We start from the raw sequence: 10,582 nt of genomic DNA on the forward strand, positions 1-10,582 counted from the left end.
TGATATTGTGTGGTTGCATAAGTTTAGCAATTTCCTTCAACACACTTTGTACGCTTCCATATATAATAGATAAAAAAAGAAATAATTATAGCAAATATAAACAACAATACACACTTTATACCAAAAGGTAATGTGGCAAAATAATCAAATAAAGTCTCTATCATTACGTTATCTTTTCAGGGTTATCTTGGTGTCACCTGGAGTACTGATTACTTTCCAGTGGGGTCTCGTCACTGGGCCTTTAATGCGACTAGCATGAGTCCATCCACGCTCAGCAGTCCGGACAGCCGTTTCTGTTGTAAGCAGAACAAGATAAGGTCCCTCCCAATTGGGTTTTAGGGTTTCTTCTTTCCACGTTTTAACCAATACCCAGTCTCCAGGTTTAAGATTATGAATTTTTAAGTCCAACGGTGGTCGTTGTACAATCAGTCCATGTTCCCAAAGCTTGTTACGATGTTCTGCTAATTGTGAAACATATTCATTAACCACACGGTCTCGAATTAAAACATTTGTTTGTGGACTTTCAATTCTATAGGACATTCCATACACCATTTCAAACGCTGATATTCCTACATCTGCTCGGGGTCTGGTTCTGAGAATTAATAGTGCCATGGGTAGGCACTTAATCCATGATAATTTGGTTTCTATCATTAATTTAGTCAAAATAGTTTTGATTTCTCCATTCATCCTTTCAACTTTTCCCGAACTTTGTGGATGCCATGGCGTATGGTATTCCCACTTAATACCCAAGCTTTCTGTTAGATCTCTAACAATTTTTGACACAAAGTGTGTTCCTCTGTCCGAGTCGATTACTTCAGGTACTCCATATCGAGGTATAATGTGTTCAAGTAACACTTTAGTAACTTGGTTAGCAGTTGCCTTGGAGGTAGGAAAAGCCTCAACATAATGTGTTAAATGATCCACCATTACTAATAAATATTTGTAATGCCCTACCCTGGGTAGTTCAGTAAAATCCACTTGTATGTGTGAGAAAGGTCTGTATGCTGGGGAACGTCCTCCAAGAGGCTTTTGTCTCATGTTGTTTCGATTAACCTTTTTACAGGTCTCGCAGGCTGCCGTGACTGTCTTTGCTATGTTATATACGCCTATACAGGCAAACTGTTGATTGAAATGATCAACTAACGCCTGGGTTCCCCAGTGTGTTTTACTACGTATTTTTGAAAATATTTCAAGTGCTATGCCCTTCGGCAAAACTTCTCTCCCATCTGGCAATATGTACTTACCATCCTGTTCCTTAGCTCCCATTTGTTCTAGTTTTTCCTTTTCTGCAGACTCAAAACTCAAATTTTTACTAACAGGTATTTGTTGTATAGTTAAAATCATACTATAATTGCCTGCCACTCGTTTTGCTTCTGTATCAGCTGCATTATTTCCCCTAACTTGGTAACTTGTACCTTGCTGGTGTCCCTTTATATGTACAACTGCTATTTTATTCGGCATTTTTAATGCCTCCAGAACTCGCCGAATTAATTCCAGGTGTATCAGTTCTTTTCCCTGTGAGTTAACGAATCCTCTTTCTTCCCATATTTTCCCAAAAGTGTGCACTACTCCGAACGCATAGCGTGAGTCTGTATATATAGTTCCATCCTTTCCCTTCAGTGACACTAATGCTTTCCACAATGCATACAGCTCACAGGCTTGAGCCGACCAGCTGGCACTCAGGGGGCCTGATTCTATTGTCTTAAATTCTCCTTTTTCCAACTTAACGATGGCATATCCGGACAATCGTTTACCTTCCACTATTCGTGATGACCCATCTATAAATAATACTTCTCCACATTGTAGTTCTTCTTCTTCTAAGTCTGGCCTAATGCGTGTCTGCTGTTCAATTGTTTGAAAACAATTGTGCAATAGTTCATTACCTTCTCCTGGGTACAAAAATTCAGCGGGGTTAACTCCTGTGCTGTATTAGTTGATCATTTCTTAAACAGCGTTTCATTCTTTTTGGGGTAGAAGAAAGGAGGCACCCACAAAGCAATGATAATTCTTTCCACAAGGCAACAGGTGTCATTTGAAGGATTTGGATGTTATTTTTGTTGTCTTTATCTGTTGGCTACTACTGGAATACATAATTGAGTTATCTAAATGCTGTGCCTTGAGTTGGGATCAAATGCTCTGGTGCTACCAACACTTGCAAAACACTGGATTAAGCAACTGTTCTGTTTCAGTACGGTATTTAATAGAAAGCTATACTTGCATGTTTTTATTCAGATAACTATCCCTTCTAATGCACATGAAATGCACTTTGGGATAGCAGTAGCTATAAAACTGTAAATCAGCTTCAAGTATGTGAATGTGTAACAAGTTATTTGATGTAAAAATAAGATTTTCTTACCAAAGAGTATTCTGTTTTTGAAGAATAAGAAAACATAAGCAACTAGTTTTACAAGGCAGTCTTCACAGCAAGGGTATTTTGTAAAATATCAAAAAAATTCTGCAGTTATAGAAATTAATCTTGTGTTTCAAGCAATGTCAAATGGTATGTCATTCTTAAATAGTGGGCTTTAATTGTTGATTCTTTTTCAGAAGGAGAAATTAGGACAACTGAACCAGTTTTCTTCCAAAGTTAGAATTTTTTTTAATTTTAATTTTCTGCACAGAAGTAAATTGAGCTGAAACAATTTTAACGTGCCGCTCTAATACACTAACACAACAGATCAGCACGGTGTAAGTGGGACCAAGTTAAAACATTAGAACAGCATTGGATAACTGCTTTAGGGGGTGGGATAAATCAGTGTGTTCATGACCTGGATCGCAGCCTGAATGAGGGGAGCATTTATTGCAGATCAAAGAGTAAGTTGACTTTAAATTTTTAATTTTCATTGCATTGATGCTGTTTTTTAATAGAAGACATACACACTTGTATATTGAACTTCCCAGATTGCAGCAGCATATTGCAGAAATGAGTAAACTCTCTTAACAGTCCTTCTTTGGCCTTTCCCTGTGATACTTTGAGACAGGCAATTCTTTTCAATTTCTTTAATTTTCCCAAACTATTTGATTTTTAGCCTTATGTTGCAGAATATGGAAGTTACGGCTGGGTATCTCAGACTTGTGATGCACTGTGTGTGCATTGCACTTTGTGCACCAGAGGTTATGTTCTGGTTTTGGTTTTAGTGAGAATAAATAATTGGATCAGTTCTTATTATGCTGAACAAATGCATCTCATCTTACAAGTTTGGAAACTATCTCATCTCTTGGTTTTGATCAGCTGTCTTTTTTATTTTTTTTTTAAAGGCTGAAACAAAAGGAACTCTTATGGAACCCTTTTTTTCTTCCACCCTACATTACGTAAGCTGAGACACTGCAGTAAGGCACTGGTCACAGAATTTTATTTTAAAAAGAAGTGAAAATTATTCACAAAATACAGAGGAGTTCTGGGAACTTGTTAGGTTCTTGTTAGGTGTGGAACAAGGTGGCAAATCAAGCTTTTACTGTTTTCTTTGCAGGAAGAATCCACAGCATAAACTAGAATACAAGCACAGTGCACCTCCAGGTAAGCCAAGTTGTTCAGTATAGCTCAAAGTGGGGGGAAAAAACCCCCAAACCCAGTAATGGATGCCAACACCTTGGAATAAAATGCTTTAAGTGAGAAAGTAACATTGCATTTGCAGCTTGCTCTGTATTGCCCTGCACCCTTGCTCTTCTTGAGCATGCGGTGTTGCCGTTGTCTGTGATAAGGAAGGTAAGGCTGCTTGGCCGCTGCACACTTACATTCACTTTTTCAAATGTTTTTCAACTGAAACAAGATGGTCTGGGTCAGACACCGCTGACATAGTTTGTATGCTTTATATCTTAGGATTTGACAAAAATGCCAGGTGGCAAGTGGCTGTTTTCATGAGTTTAACAGGTTTTATTGAAAACTAAGCATGGTATAGCATGGTCTTACCAGATCTCTCTATTCTGCTTCCTCCATTTGGAGCTGGAGTATTACAGTGAAAACAGGGAATATACTGAAGTATTTCTCAACATTTCAAATGGATACTGCAGTAAATTTTTTCTGTAGCTTTTTTTCCCATCCCCACAGCAAAATGTGTATATCCCTATAGCATGTATGTTCTGTTGAGGCTTGGAGGGAATATAATTAAAACTGAATCTGAGATTCTATTCTAAAAGTCTTTTTGTATTCCAGTAACTAGACTTGTTGAAAAACACAGGGGAATATACTGTTTATATTTTGTCTGTTCTTAGAGAATTCAAAGATGTACTTTGCATTCTTTTTGTGCTTTTTCTTAATTATTGGACTTGGAGGGGTTTTTTTCCCCAATTTAATTCCCAATGCAAAAAGACAATACTTTAGAGCAGAACAGTTATGGAAATGTAATGATAATGCATTTTACTTCAAAAAATCAGGATTATGACATTACCCCTGCCCATGGCAGGAGGGGTGGAACTAGATGACCTTTAAGGTCCCTTCCAACCCAAACCATTCTATGATTCTATGGTTATTAAGGAGAAATTGCATTTATGGAAACAATGGCGTAAAATATTTAAATGCTTTGAAATACTGCAATTGTCTGCTGTAAAAACCCCAACCAGTACCGATGATGTTTGTCTACAGATGGCATGGTTCATAATTGTAAGAACAGTTCATCTGGGTAATCTTTCAAGAACCATTTAATACAAAAAAAAAGGTTTTTGGGGGCAGCAGAGTAGTTTTTATACTTGTAAATACAGCACAACCATTGCAGCATTTCTTTTAATAAGTCAGTCTTCTGTTGTAGCAACCTCTCCGAATAACCTTATTGCTAGGTTGTACTCTGTCCTGGCTAATAACATTTCTTTCTTTAGTACCTGAAAGAAGAACACGACAAAAACTTCAAAAAATGGTATGTTCTGATGTTATGAACGGGCCCATCAGCATGGGATGCAACTGATCTGCTTTGGGTTTTGGGGCGTTTAGTGGTGCTGGAGATGCTTGATAATACTTACCTGAGAAGAAGGTAGTCATTATTTTAGTAAAACTCTGCTTCCTTTTTTGCAAGTAATAGTGCTGGAATTGAATTCCTGTGTGCTGAGCACACCTGTCCTTCCCTGGAAGCAGGCAGCGAAACAAACAAATGTTTTGAGAGACATGTGTGACCAAGTCAATTCTTCCTTCCTTGAACAGGGTTCATAATAGGATGAAAGGAGCCAATAGTTCATCCATAGCTAGTTAAGGTTACCCCGTGAAGACTGATTGCTCTTGAAACATTGAGATACTCCTTCTGCATTGCATTGACCTCTAAATAAATGTCAAAAGATATCTGCGGATGTGGTGATGAGCTTTTCTTATATTTACTCTGAGGTATTGATGTTACAGGCTTGTTAGGACTGAAGTGTCGAAGAAGGGTAATGCCTTTCAGCTGGGGCAGTGTTCCCTGTGAACTATGTACGTATCCTTCGAACTTTAGTTTCTAGACATCAGTGAGGATTGTGTAGTATCACAGGCAAGCTGTAGTCTCTCTTGATAATGTAACCTGTAATACTGTGTATGAGTATCTCCTCCATTTACCAGTAGTACACCTAGCTTGCTTTGCTGCTGCCAATAATATTAACTTACATGTGGCAGGTGCATGGGCTCCAGTTTTAAATATCCTTTAGCTCTGTTTCAAGGCATCTCTTGTATCTCAGTTTGGCTTCCAAATGTGAAGCTTCCTGTTATTTCTAAAATAATTGAAAAGTGAGCGTTGAAGAGCAGTCTGAAAGCCTGATGATATGCCATCTTTACTTTCACTGGCCTGAACAAGGCATGAGGATGTGGAACTGCTGCATCTCGAGTGGAGGTGGGAACTGACTTGTCTTCTTTGAGATCACCAAGGTGTGGCTGGGCATTTCCTACAGAAATCTTCAAAACAGAGATCTGCCTTCTAGAGAAAGTAAAGTGCAAATAGCTGTAGTTTTCTAGACAAAGTGTTTTGGCCTCCATTCTGTTCTGCGACCTACTTTCCACTCGGGAATGTCTTTCCCATCCCATTTCCTTATCATGTGTGTGTGTACTTCTGCTGTCACTGAATGCTTGATATGGGTGTATCTGTGCACTAGCATATTTTGAGGCATATTTGTTAGCTGTACGCTTTGCCACATCCCATGATGCAAGTATGAGCCCCATCTTGATCACCGCTCCCTTGCAGAAATGTGCATTAAAGAGTGGCAAGAGTTGTAAGCAGCATTGTAAGTGCAGCGAGCGGTTAAGATTTTAATAATGAAGCAAGCTGGACTGTGTGCATATCTGAAGTTTAAAGCTAATCTTGAAGGTTTAAAATTGTAGCTGTGTCTTTCATAAGAGGACCTTCCTTACCAGAATGGTAGATCCTGTGTGTGCAGCTCATGGCAGGTGGTCAGCCAGGCATGGCTATGGATGGAAAAGTGCTTCTCTTGTAAATGTGTAAATCTTTGACATGGAAGTGAAATTCAATCTGTTAAATTCAACTCCTCATCCTAAGAACGAACCAGGGAAAAAATGATATTCCATGCACAGTGGGAAGAAGGGAATTCATTAATTAAAGTTCTGTTCATATTTAATGATTGTTTAAATTTCTTTTTTCCCCTCAATATCTTGTTGACTGGCTTGCTTCGTTCTCTTGAGGGCAAAGCTTGTAAAAGGTTGCACTCAGCAAGCTCACGTCTGAGGCGGTCGTACCGAGCCATGCAAGATCACACAGGCAAGGTTCCATTAGCCTTTATTTCGTGCTGTTTGGCACAACTGCACTGTTAAGCACAGCAGGATTAATTTCTGTTCAAGTGCACTGAAACTCCACCAGCCAAGAAAAGAAGGGTGCTATCTACATGACATTTGCCATGTTTAGTTTTTAACATTGATAGCCTAATTGCTGCAAGATGGATTACAAATTGCCAATAGAGAATGTGGTCTATGTTCTGAGAAACAGTCTAAGGCTAATTACTGGGGAAATAGCTGTAAGGGAGGAAGGGGAAAAAAAAAAGAAAGGCTGGAATGTGTGTTGTCATTAAATTGTCACTAGTGAATGACTTCACTGCCTTGTTGCTACTTGGATGAATGACTGGCTATGGAGTCTGAGAGTTCTCCTGCACACTTCTGTGTATGTTTTCTAGCAAGCTGATCGGCTCACTTCCAAACATAACCCTTTGTAAAGGGGTGGTCAGCAAGCTTTTTCTCCCCGTGTAAAGGAGATACTTCCAGGGAATGTTTCAAGGTCATATTTATAAATATGGTACTAGGGGAAAGGCAGAATTGTGCTTAATGAGCAGCTTCAGGGGCTGTGGAGCTGAATTAAACTATAGCAGAAAGAGAGGAGTGGGAAGACATGGAAGGAAGTGCATCATTCACTGCTGAAATCTAAAAACACTGGTGGACGAAAACCAACATCGTATGTTCCTCATACATTTGTAGGAGAAATATGGAAGTAATCAGTATTTTTCCAGAATTCCTATTTCTGTTGTAAAATACCACCTGCAGTGCTGTGAAAGTGAAGAGCAGTTTTTCTTTGTTAATCTGGTCTTGGGTTTATTATTCTCACAGGCTTAGGCTGAGAAGAGAGATTTTGTTCTTAAGGTATTTAGAATCTTTGTTTCGACTTCTCCCTCCAGACATAATTCCTTCTGCACGACTATAGTCTGTGATTCTTAGAAAAAATTCTGCTGTTATGGGTAAACATGGGCATAATTACTTTCCTCTAAAGTCTGGTAAACAGTAAACTAGCAAGCATCATATGGGATGGGATTACAGCCGAAATTGACAGCTGACATTTTCAGGATTTTCTGCTAGGTGCTATATAGGTTGCTAGCCATAGGATATTTCTCAGTTGTAGTATTGGCTGTGTCACACATGGCTGACTTTATTCTAGGAAGTCATTGGGTGCCTCTGTAGCACAGTTCACCCATAAAATTGTGTACCTTTGAGGGAATTGACTGCTGCTGTAAGTGCTTTTGAAAACCTTGCTATAGAGTATAAAATGTTAATCAGACCATAAGATGATTCTGGAATAGTAACATTCCCACTAGCAGAAAAATGTAACTGACAGAGGATGTGATCTGACTACACCAGGTGCTGGTGTTCTTGCTTGTTCACCACACGCACAGCTTGAGTGTCTGGAGCTCTGACCTGAGGTTTCAAGAAGCTGCTAAGAAATACCTGAGGTTAATATAAACATGGATGATTTGGACTGGGTTGTGTAGCTGAGAAGACACATTTCTAGTTTCATATAAAAGATGATAAGAACTGCTCAACAGATAAATCATTATGAGATCATTGACAGGTTATCTCCAAATGAGGTAAGAATGCAGAAACTGGAGGCTGGGAAGAAAAGGAACAAATACAGCTTTACTCGGGGGTGTGACTTAAGGGCAGCATACCATGACTGGAATATTAACAGACTGTGGCTAGTTAGGAATTGTGGGCCTGTAAGAAAAAGGGAGGTAGCGTAGGCTGGTAGAGCAATGGTCGTGCACATCTGCCAAAGTCCCAAAGCAGTGGAAATAAACTTGTTAAAGGTTCACAGCTACCGATAAGTAAAAGGAGAAGGCAATGCTGCTATGGCAGCAGCTTTGCATCGATGCTACCAAGTCAGGTAGATAAGGCTTCTTCAAAAATCAGGCTTGCCCTGTCTCTGGGAACTGGTTTATATATGTCAACATATTTGAGCAATTAAAAGACTACTGCAAGACAAGCTGCCTAAAAAAGTTTAGGAACATGCAGCGAGCAGCATCCATTTCTTGTGAATAGAGGTTTCCAAGTTTTGACTCCTGCCAATGTAGAGTATTGTGACATACTGGGAAGAGAGAAGGCAATTTAATCACAAAGTGTGAGCTGTGCAGAAGATGGATAGGCAGCAGATTGGACAGCAGCGCGATAGAATAGACTGAACTGGGAAAGGGGTAGGCTGCATCCAGCTCAGGAAAGAAGTGTTCAGCATTTGTTGTTTCCTTAACGTGTGTTCAGAAAGGAAGCACAGACTACACAGCACAGATCGAAGTTGAGAACGTAGGAGGTGAGTGATCTAGCAGATTGTCTTTGCTGACCTGAAGCTCAGGAAAGAAGTGAATGGGAATTCAAAGCCATGTCAGATTCCAAAGAGCAAGAGTATAAAGTAGCCCTAAGTAAATATGGATGGGTGAAGGCAGAAAATTTAGAGTCAGAATAGCTGTCTAGCAAGAGCTAGGGGCTAAAGGGCAAGAAAGATGCCTTGTTTAGGTATAGAAGTAGCAGGAAGATGACCAGGAAAATTGTGTATGCCACTCCTTCAGGAAAGGAGAGTTGTCAGAAGATGTTATCTGATACCGTTTTCTTCTGATATCAGAAGATGTTATCAGAAGAGGCCTGGCAACTGTTTTCCAAGTGCTGGAAGAAAAGCCACTAAGGAGAACTTTCTTAATTGATCAGACTGGTAAGCCCTGCAGTAGTGGTCAGAGAGGGATGGTACAGCTTTACATGAGAGTCTTGAAAGTCAAACACAAAATTGTCAGCATTGGATAGAGTGCTTTAGTTGAGCCTTTCTCCTGCTGAGGAGAGAGGCTAACTAGATGGCCCCTGCAAGGTCTCTTTCGTTCTGTATTTATTATTCATGAATATATGGCATTTTTGTCCCTACAGGAGAAAGGGCTGTGGAGAAAGATGCGGCGAATGAAGAGACGGGACGCAGCTTGATGCAAGCAAATGTCAATTTATTGTACAGAAGCACGAGTTTCTATACACTTTCAGAAGCTGCGCGTTTTAAACAGATTGGTTCTTGAAGCTAAGCATTGCATCCTAGGCAATCCCTGACTGATGGTTAACTGCCATCAATTAACAGCAAGCTGTTACCTTTCCTTGGCGCCATCCTTGGCGCCATCCGTCTCCCACTCCCCTGTGCTCTGTAAACACGTCTCATCATGTTAATTGTTGTCTAGACAAGCTTGAGCACATTCCCCTCAGCTAACTGATTGCCATGCATGGTCCTAGTTTCCAGCCCGCTTCTGCAGAAAGATGAACCACATGAGTATGACCTTAATGGCGGCTTTAGAGATGATGAGGAAGAGGTGTGCAAACCTACCGATGAAGACTCTGACTGGGAACCAAGTTCAGAAGACAAGGATAACAAAGATGTTGAAATGCTTTTGCAAGAAGCGTCTAAATTTGTTAGAACCAAAAAGTAGCCATAGGGGGACAGCATTACGAATGCCCAAGCTGGTTATGTTAAAACATGAATGTGTAAGGAGGGGAATTGCTTTGAAAGCTATTTTTTCCTCAGTGATGTAGGCACTGCAGGAGGATTTTAGTCAGCGAGGGGATTCAGCAGTGTCTGTCTTTTCCATATGGGTTTTTTGTCTTATTAAGTGGTGGAGCCAGAGAACTGAGCTCTGAAAGTTTTTTGTGTTTCCTGCCCCCCCCCCCCCCCCCCCCCATCTATTTCTTATGTTCTTATGCAACACCATTGGTATTTCATAGTTTGAAACACAGTTTTAAAGGTTGTTAATGCTTCATCTTCCTGTGCTTGAAATAAATACTGGCATTAGGAAAGCCTTTTCTTTTGCTGAAGCACAGTATATACTGTGTTGGATGAAGGGGAGTTACACTGCCCACCTGCCATATCACAGACTAATTCTTGGCCATCACTGGGGAGTT

The 10,582-nt window shown here is 40.0% G+C and overlaps 1 long non-coding RNA gene across 2 annotated transcripts; it reads left to right on the top strand.

Annotated features, from left to right (window-relative positions):
* Positions 1-2,391: 2,391 nt before the first annotated feature.
* Positions 2,392-10,351, top strand: LOC129736025 (uncharacterized). 2 transcript variants are annotated; one of them, XR_008732138.1, is made up of 3 exons: positions 2,392-3,517; positions 5,324-5,396; positions 8,921-10,351. It is a non-coding gene; the product is annotated as an uncharacterized LOC129736025 (long non-coding RNA). The 2 variants fall into 2 exon arrangements; XR_008732137.1 differs by lacking the exon at positions 2,392-3,517 and having other exon boundaries at positions 5,197-5,396; positions 8,921-8,969; positions 9,572-10,351.
* Positions 10,352-10,582: the final 231 nt, after the last annotated feature.

Source organism: Falco cherrug, chromosome 4 (assembly GCF_023634085.1).
Source record: "Falco cherrug isolate bFalChe1 chromosome 4, bFalChe1.pri, whole genome shotgun sequence".
Classification (NCBI taxonomy): Eukaryota; Metazoa; Chordata; class Aves; order Falconiformes; family Falconidae; genus Falco; species Falco cherrug.